Here is a 9,809-nt window from a genome sequence, read left to right as displayed (position 1 = left end):
CTAGGCCCAGGCTAGCAGGCTCAGGCTATAATTATTTCAAGTGAATAAAACATACATTTAAAGACTGACATTCTGACTAAGGTGAGAGGGAGTCTTAATGTAGTTTTAATTTCCATTCCTCTGACAGATAGTGAGAGAATGTTTTTTCATATTTGTTTGTATTTTATTTTTTGAGGCTGAAATTCTATTTTATTAACTCATTTATCTATTAAGTTGCTTAATTTCTTGTTATTTCCACTTTTGAGGTTTTTTTACTATAAATTCTAATCCTCAATAAGACATATAGCTAGCAAATTTTTTTCTCATTCTATAGTCTATTTTCTTGACTAAACTGCTTCCTTTGATATGCAGGTTTTTAATCTCATAGGATGGCAATTGTGAATGGTTGACCTTATTTACAAAGTAAGTGAAGTCCTATTCAAAAAGTCTTAAGTATGCCTACATCTTGAAATAGGCATACTTTTTTGACTAAAATTTTCAGAGTTTTAGGTTTTATGTTAATGTCATTGGTGCACTTGAGTTTATTTTTTTACAGGGTGGTTTTTGGGGAGGTTTTGTTTTGTTTTGTTTTGGTTCGTTGGTTTGTTTTGTTTTACAGGATAAGAGAACACAAATATAGTTTCGGTCTTCTACCTGTGGAATCCAGTTTTCCCAACATCATTTGTAAAGAGGCTATATTATTTCTAATAGAACTTTTGACATCTTTGTCTAAAGTCAAATAGCTATATCTGCATGAGTTCATATTTGGATACTCTCTTCTGTTCTACTGATCTATGATCTGTTTTGTCCAACCCCCATGCTGTTTTTATTACTATGGCCCTGCAGTGTATCAGATATGACCATCCCTCTAGCATTGATCTGTTTGCTCAGGATTGATTTGGCTGTCCATGGTATTATGTGCTTCAATAAGAATTTTTAGATTCTGTTGCAAAGTAGATTTTTAATTTTAATTATCTATACATTTGTTTATTAATGTGAAGGATGCACATGTGACATGACTTTCATGTGGAAACCAGAGATCTTGCAAGAGTCAATTCTCTCCTTCTACCCTGCAGTCCCAAAGATTGAGCTCAAGTGGTCAGCTTTAGCAGCAATTATCTTACTTACTGAGCCATCCTTTTTTTGTTGACAGGTTCTCATGACTTTAGTCCTAACACCTCATCCCATAGGGTCTGTTGAGCCATCTTTGTTGGCTCCCTATCTTTAATAGAAATTCTTTTATCTAAAGTCTAATTTGTGTCTTCTAGTAATATGATATATACATATGTATATATCATATATGTGTGATTTCTAAAGTCAGTGACAAAACTAAAATTCAAATAGGCAGAATCTTAAAGTTATCTCAGATCAGATTGATTTGCTATTCAATTTACTGTATGTATGAATGAACAAGACAACATGACCAGGGTTAGGTGCTTGTTCTCTCACTGAGGCCAGACCAGGCAGTCCTCTGTTGTATATGTGTTATGGGCCTCATATCAGCTAGTGTATGCTGCCTGGTTGTTGGCTCAGTGTCTGAGAGATCTCAGGGTTCCAGATTAATTGAGACTGCTAGTCTTCCTATGGGATTGCCTTCTTCAACTTTTCCAGCTTTTCCCTAATTCAACCACAGTGGTCTCCAGCTTCTTACCCATTGGTTGGGTATATGTATTTGTATCTGACTCTTTCAGCTGCTTTTTGGGCCGCTCAGAGGGCAGCCATGCTAGGCTCCTATCTGAAAGCATCAGTAGTAGTGTCAGGACTTGGAGCCTATTCTTGAGCTGGATCCAAATTTGGCTCTGTCACTGCAATTTCTGTCCCTAAGGCTCTTCTCCAGTTTTGTCCCTGCAGTTGTTTTATACAAGAATAGTTCTGGGTCAGAGTTTTTGACTGTGAGATGGCAACCCCATCCCTCCACTTGGTGTTCTGTCTTTCTACTGCAAGTAGACTCTACAATACCCTTCTCCCCACTGTAGGACATTTCATCTAAGGTCCCTCCCTTTGAGTCCTGAGAGTCTCTCACCGCCCAGGTTTCTGGTATATTCTAGAGTGTCCCCTCACCTTCTAACTACCTCCTGAGTTTGCCTGTTACCATTCTTTCTGCTGACCCTGAGTACTTCAGTCCTGTTCCTCCCCCCCCCCCCAATACCTGATAATGGTCCCTTCTTACCCTCCCTGTCCCCTCTCCAATGTCCTGAATTTTATCCCCAGAACTGCATTAAACTAACTTTAGTGATACACATTATAATAACAGAATTTCAGGAGGTAAAAATGAGAATGTCAGAAGTTCAAGGTCATGCCAGATACACAGTGAGTTTCAGCCTAGCCTCAAATGCATAACACCCTGTCTTACAAAAAAAATAATAATAATAACAATTTAATTTAAAATTGAAATAAATGCACTTAAAAACAATTTTTGGGTTTCTCCATTTATTAAAGATGAATGCAAATTTGCATACTGATGAAACATATGTTCTTTTATATTTTTACATAAATAATTAGAACTATAGAGATGGCTCAGCTGTTGTAGGCTAGGCTCACAACCAAATATAAATAATTAAATCTTGGCTGAATATTTAATACTCAGGATCTAGAGCATCTTCAACATTTTTCAGGCTTGATTGATATTTTAATTCAGCAATGCTGACAATGCTGAGAACCAAAGGACACTCACACATAGATGTGCTTTGACAAAGTGACAAAAGAGTGTATAAAGTCATTTCAGAAATTATTGCAAATTCTGTCTTAATTCCAAACCAGAATTCATTTAATGATGTATTATGCAGCCCAAGTTTTCAACTTAATAGCCCAGCTTATCAGCTTGAGCAACAAGTTTCAAACTCAGAATTTCTAAGCTAATACAATCCAAACATGTGCTGATTTGGATCCTGATGGAAGACAGGAAAATATATAAGTCTCCATTGTCTGTAATTAAGCCTGTATGTGCTATAAGAGTATAACGTTTTGTATAGACAGTAAAAGGTACAGCTCATAGCATAAAATACTCTCAAATCTGAGCCAAGGTGTTTCCGGCAAAATCTACTGGTAGTGTGTGCAGGACAGCATGAACAATGCAGTGTGTGTACTGTGTATTTGGAAGTTGCAGTAAAGCTGAGTGATGCTCAGAGCACACACATTACATATTTGACTTTTAATTATCTTTTCCTCATTGCCCATTCAGAAAACTTTTAGAGTTGTTAAAAGATTTGTAACTCCCAACAAAATGCATTCATCCAACAGTAGCATGGGTGACCACCATACACAGATAAGAAGTTGTGCTCAGCAAGACTGGGACAAGGGCCCATGAAGTTGCACCTAGAACTGAGGAACCATGGGCATCTGATGGCTAACAGGGGATGGAGAGCTAGTTTTCTTTAGAGATACTGTCCCTAGTAGCTTGTCCATGTTACAGTCAATGGCTCACAACCACTTATGTAGTGGGCAGACTAAATGGGCTTGATGAATTAAAAAAAGAAGAAAAAAACTTGAAGTTGCAAAGAAGTGAAAGAATATGAAAAAGGTGGAAGAGATTTGATCAACATACATTGTATTCATGTATCAACGTTCTAACAATAAAAAATAAAAAATAGGATCTTTAAGGATTCTATAATCCCTTCAAGAAAAAATGAAGGACAGGTACATTTCTATTTGTGATAGATTATCTATAGTGGGTCCTCTTCTACACAATCTGAGATTCATTCAAATGAGTCTATAATAATTTAAAATTGTTATAGAGGTATCAGTTTAGGAACAGTTTTATTAGGATTTCTGAGCTATAAGATTGGGCCAGAAAAGATAAGAGAATAACAAACTAGGGAATAGTCAGGGAAGCCAGCATGTAGTTAAGTCATACTAGCCAGTCTTACCAACGAACAACGGTTTGTAGAAAGAGACTTGTTATAGACATAAGAATACTCTCCACTGGGATCTGGTGGAATTCTGAATGTGTTCTGCATTACAGTCTATATCTGTGTACCTATGTCCTACAGTATCCATTCCTAAGACTGCAACTGAGACGAAGGAATGATACTAACACAAACCCCGCTGCAATGGCATTCTCTTGCCTTTGCTTCAGAGCTGATCGTTCCTTGTAGATCTAAAACTATCACACAATATACATGTCTTCAAGGAATCTCAAAATAGGAAATGGAAAGAAAAGCAGCTCAACCTAACATCAACTCTTCAGAAACCAAAGAAAACATAAAGTTTCCACAAGTGAATACCCCAGCCCCAAGCATAGCGGAGTAGTCTGATTTTAATTGTTTTATAATTCCTTTGATTAAATTATTTTGTTTGCAAAAATACTTAAAAGATACTTACTAATATTTTATTACACACAATTCCAAGATGACTGGAATACATACATATTTATAAATGGAATACTATTGAGAATACATTGGTAAACTGCTTTCTTATACCATGGTGATTGCTCAACCATGCTTGCATTTGCTGTGGATGTTCAGGTTTAGCTTGGTATGATGTGATTAGGTTTGTATTTCAGATTTTAAAGAAATTTATTCTAGGTAATTTCATACTTGAATTCAGTGTATTTACATCATATCCAACCCCATTCCCCACCTTCTTTCAGGCTCTTCCCTTACAGTTTCCTCCCAACTTCATGATTTTTTTTCCTTTCATTCATCTTTCAGACAGTCTTACCATGTAGCCCAGATTGTCCTCTGAATTCAGGTTGGGCTCTGAATCTTCTTATATTAATCCTGTAAGTGCTGAGTATTTTCATGTTAATTGTTACAGTTTTATATAACTGGCAATGGTGAAAGAAAATATCTATCCTTCTTAAACAAAAGTTTGGAGTCAACTCAATAAACAATCGTTGTCAAAATTAAATGTTTCACTGTCATAAATAAGCATTAAGAAAAATACAGGCAGGGTATTTAGAATATCTAAACAAAGGAACTAATGACATGAAGGATAGAAATTTAAGGTTAGTTAGAAAAGAGGACATGATTAAATGTCTTTATGGTTATATTTACAACTAAACTCTTCAATTTTTACCACTAATCTTATTTAAAACTCTTAACTCCTTTGGCCTTTTCAAGATCATAGTTTAATTTTCAAGGTATTTATTCAAGAGCATTCCCAAAATCAACTTTCTATTAAGAGGAACAGTGAAATATGACATTAGCATCATGAGATGCTGAAGCTGCAGTCTGTGCTCCTCTTTGGGACTTCCGTGCATCAATTCCCGATTTGGGCAACGTTCACTTAAGTCCTGCCTGATGATACATCTCCAACAGCTGAATTGAAATTTTATTAAAAACTAAGTAAGCACAAAATCTTCTACTGTACCTCCGTATGTCTATGAGGTATTTAAACATATGTATGTTCTGAGTGCTCAAAAATGAGAAAAGTTAAACTCATGAATGTTAAGTGTGCCATATGGATGCACAAGGTATGACATCAGATTCACTCATCTTCCTTAAGTGTCAATTTTATCAAAGATGCTTTGTATGTAAAAACAACTAAGCATAAACCAGTAAGAATTTTGTTTTTGTTGTTTAAGTTTATTTTTATTTTAAAAATAATAAAATTCACAAGTTAAATAAAACAAAGTAAAAATAAGCAAATAAAACTTCAAAGAAACATTGTACTCATTGGTTCTTTGGAGCTACTTCCCCAGACGCCTAAAACTAAGAAGTTTGTGTTTTACATTTGAGATTTTTGTTATGGTTTTTGTTCAAAGCACAAAATCGGTTAATATCACACTCTTTAGGGAAGTGTCTTGCACAGGATAGATAATATGTATGAACTATGTTGATTTCACTGAATGTACCATTAGATACAACTGTAAGTCTTGGAAAGTATAATTTGACATGTCAGATAACATAGTACAAGATAAAAAAGGGAGAAAAAACTGAGGGAAGTTCTGTTAAATGACTTCAGGGTGTACTTTTGTTTTTTTTTTTTAATTTTTTATTAGATATTTTCTTTATTTAGATTTCAAAAGTTATCCACTTTCTTCCTTTCCCCTCCAAAAACCTCCTATCCCATCCCCCCTCTCCCTACTCACCAACCCACACACTCCTGCTTCCCTGTCCTGGCATTGCTCTACACTGGGGCATAGAGCCTTCACAGGATCAAGGGCCTCTCCTCCAATTGATGTCCAACAAAGCCATCCTCTGCTACATATGCAGCTGGAACCATGGGTCCCTCCATGTGTACTCTTTGGTTGGTGGTTTAGTCCCTGGGAGCTCTGAGGGGTCTGGTTGGCTCATATTGTTCCTCCTATGGGGCTACAAACCCCTTCAGCTCCTTGGGTCCTTTCTCTAGCTCCTCCATTGGGGACCCTGTGCTCAGTCCAAAACATGGCTGAGAGCATCCACCTCTGTATTTGTCAGGCACTAGCAGAGCCTTTCAGGAGACAGCTATATCAGTTTTTGAGATAGGGTCTCACTATGTAGCTCAAGCTGTCCTGGAACTCTCTATGTATACTAGGCTGTCCTCAAACTCACTGAGATCCTCCAGCTTCTGCCTTCCAAATGCTGGGATTAAATGCATGTGCCACCATGCCCAGCTTAAATAACTTCTTACCACCATTCAATTCTCTGTGGTACACTGAGTTCTCATGTAGACAGGCTAATGCTTAGGCTTATGAATTGATTTCTCAGTTCCTTGAAGAATAAAAGCCAAATGTCTTAGCCTGTCATGCATTCCATGAGGAATCCTAATACATCCAAAGCATCCCACTTTATTACCCAGTTTTAGGCCAAATTACACACACAGAGGAAGGGGGAAGGAAAGAAGGAAGAAGAAGGGGAGGGAGAAGGAGGGGAGAGGGAGGGGGAGAGAGAGAGTTTTCTATCCACATCTTCAGTCTGTCTATTCTCTCTAACTTGAATAGCCTTTCCTGTCCCACCATCATTGCACTGGGTATAATAATCCTTAAAATACTTCCCCCAGAAAGGCTACACTGATCTGGAGCCTGAAAATTCATGCTTTTTTTCTGAATGAATAATAAATACAGAATATGCCTTTCAGTGAAATTACTGTCTGTTTTATATTATGTTTACATATAAATCCTACTTTCCATACTATAAACTCTTGGAGGGAAGGCAAAATATATGTATGTAAATACTAACTTATTGAATGGGTGTATGGATGAACATACTTAAGCACTTTAAAAAAAAACAGAACTCTCAATAATTTAACTCATTATAATTCTACCCTTCAAACATATTTAACCCATGTGTAATCAGAAATACAGCAAGGCAGCCCATGCATCGATTTTCATGATCTCCCATAACAACTGTTTCATTGACTGGAGAAAGCAAGAAGGGAGGTCAATGCCCTTTAATAAAATCTGCAAAGATTATATCTGCTCCAAGCTTGGACTGCTGGGCACGCACTGCCAACTTCCTTTTGGATTCTGTCAGCAGGCTTTCAACCATTTTCATTTAAATGAATCATCCAAAAAATCTATGGCATTTAATACACCCACTTCTCAGGGATATGAAATTCAGTTTTTCTTTATATAATTTAGTTGATGGTGCCAGATAATGTCAAAAATGTTCTGGTTAATAGCTGTTTCAAGTTTCATGGAAATAATCAAACAAAAGTTGGATAAATTTATTTTTTACAGAGCTGTTCAGTGCAGAACTGGACTCACAAGTAACAGCTGAGGCCGTCTCAGAACTATCCCAGCCCACCATAGACTACAGAGCACACCCTGAACTGACTTGTGTGATCACCACTATAGCAAAATATGTATTTGCAATTTTCCTGCTTATGCACAAGCATAAAAATATGCTTATTTTTGTTTCAGAAAGGTTGGAGACTCTAAGAAAACAACATAAAAATCAAAATAGAAACCATGTCATCTCATCATAATGTAGAAATTAGCAACAGCAAGATCTGATTCAATTCTGTGAAAACTGAAAACCAATCAAATGCTGAGAAATCTCTTTCTGTTATTTCATGAAACTTTATTTCTTGTATCTATTGGTGTGGGTATAACATAATTTAAAACAAATGGACACGAATGTGTATGGTTTTGATGGCTTTTAAGAGTCTTTATGAGATTCTTGAAAAGTCAAAGTACAAGAAATGTAAATTGTGTATTCAAGAATTTTTTTTTACTTCAGAGAATTCTCTTGCTTTTTTTTTTCTTTTCTTTTCTTTTTTCTGTAGGATACAATGTGAAGGCTTGACATGTGAAGTCTGACAGACCTGGATTAAAGTCTGCCCACTATATCATGTGAACTTCCACTATATCATGTGAACTTGGGCCAGTCACTTTGTCAGCTATGGCTCTCTTTCTCAGAAAGTTGAAAACATTTAAGAAACACACACAAATAGTGTGCTGATGTTTGATCAACAGCAGGCACCTTGGGAGACTTCTTCATAAAATGTAATCCTCACTTGCATATAAAGTGCTTGTTATCAGAACTTCTGAGCTAGCCTGTCCTTTGGAGAACTCAACACTGCTTGCTGAGGCACAGGGAGACTAAATGATAACTATCCATCCGTTCCTGACAAAAAAATAAGGCCTTCTTAAATACTATTTGAGAGCTCAGGAAAATTCTATTTTTTGAAGCACAGAGAGTTTACATAAAGTATAAGAACATTTGTGTTATGCCATAAAAGAAAAAACCCACAGAGAGTCTGTAGACAGACAAATACTTTAATATTTGTGAAAATGCTTAGATACCAAAATATTCTTGTGATGATTGATACAAATGTAATGTTATTAGCCGCAAAACAAACATCCCTGAAAACAATAAAAGACAATTTAGGAAGTATCAGGTAAAATAAATGAAAAAAATTAAATGATTATGTTTAAATGAAACTTGAAATTAAAATGCAAGAATGGAGATGGCTTAGTGGTCCCTGTGTTCCAAGCACTCAGGAGGTAAAGACCAAAGGATTGTGAGTTCACTCCAAGGAACCCAGGACGACAGAAGAGAGGTGGAAAGGCTGCAGGAGTTGTAGGATGAGGGAAAGCACTGCAAAATGATGTCTTCTGGTTATGCCATAGCTAGTATGATCATAGGCATGCAGTCATGTGACCACCTGTCTAAAACATGAAGATAGGGGAGCTATTAGGACAGAAGAAGGGGACAGCGGGAGTGAGGGCGGGAATACAAGAAATTCACAAGGATAAGAGGTGTGTAGCCTCAACTGAAATCCAAAAGTTGTACTCTTTAAGTATTCTTAGGGTACTTCTTTTGTAGTTTAAAATAAGTCACTCAGGACCCCACGGCAATGACATTAGCTGAAATACCCCACAAAGGGGAGGAAGAACCTAAAGAGACCATATCCAGAGGTTATGCATGGTCTCCCAGTTAAGGGATGGGGTCACCCCACCCATCTCCCAGAATTGCTCCTTTCTAAAGAAAATACAGGGACAAAGAATGGAGCAGCAACTGAAGGAAAGGCCACCCAGAGACTGCCCTACCTGGTGGTCCATCTCACATGCATACACCAAACCCAGACACTATTGCGGATACCAAGAAGTGCTTGCTGACGTGAGCCTGATACAGTTGTCTCCTGAGAGGCTCTGCCAGATCCTGACCAATACAGATGCAGATACTCACAACCAACCATCAGACTGAGCACAGGAACCCCAATGGAATAGATAGGGGAAGGACTAAAGGAGCTGTAGGGGCCTTGTCTGGCTGTTGGTCCCATGAAAGCTTGATGCCCCAGTGTAGAGGAATGCTTGGGCAGTGAGGCAGGAGTGGGTAGGTGGGTGGGGGTGCATCCTCAGGGCAAGGGAAGATGGGATAGGGGGTTTGTGGAGGGGAAACTGGGAGAGGGGATAACACGTAAATAAATAAAATATCCAATTAAAAAAATAAGTCTCCTTGACT

Source organism: Mastomys coucha, unplaced genomic scaffold (genome assembly GCF_008632895.1).
Source record: "Mastomys coucha isolate ucsf_1 unplaced genomic scaffold, UCSF_Mcou_1 pScaffold18, whole genome shotgun sequence".
NCBI lineage: Eukaryota > Metazoa > Chordata > Mammalia > Rodentia > Muridae > Mastomys > Mastomys coucha.
This window is presented reverse-complemented; position numbering follows the sequence as displayed.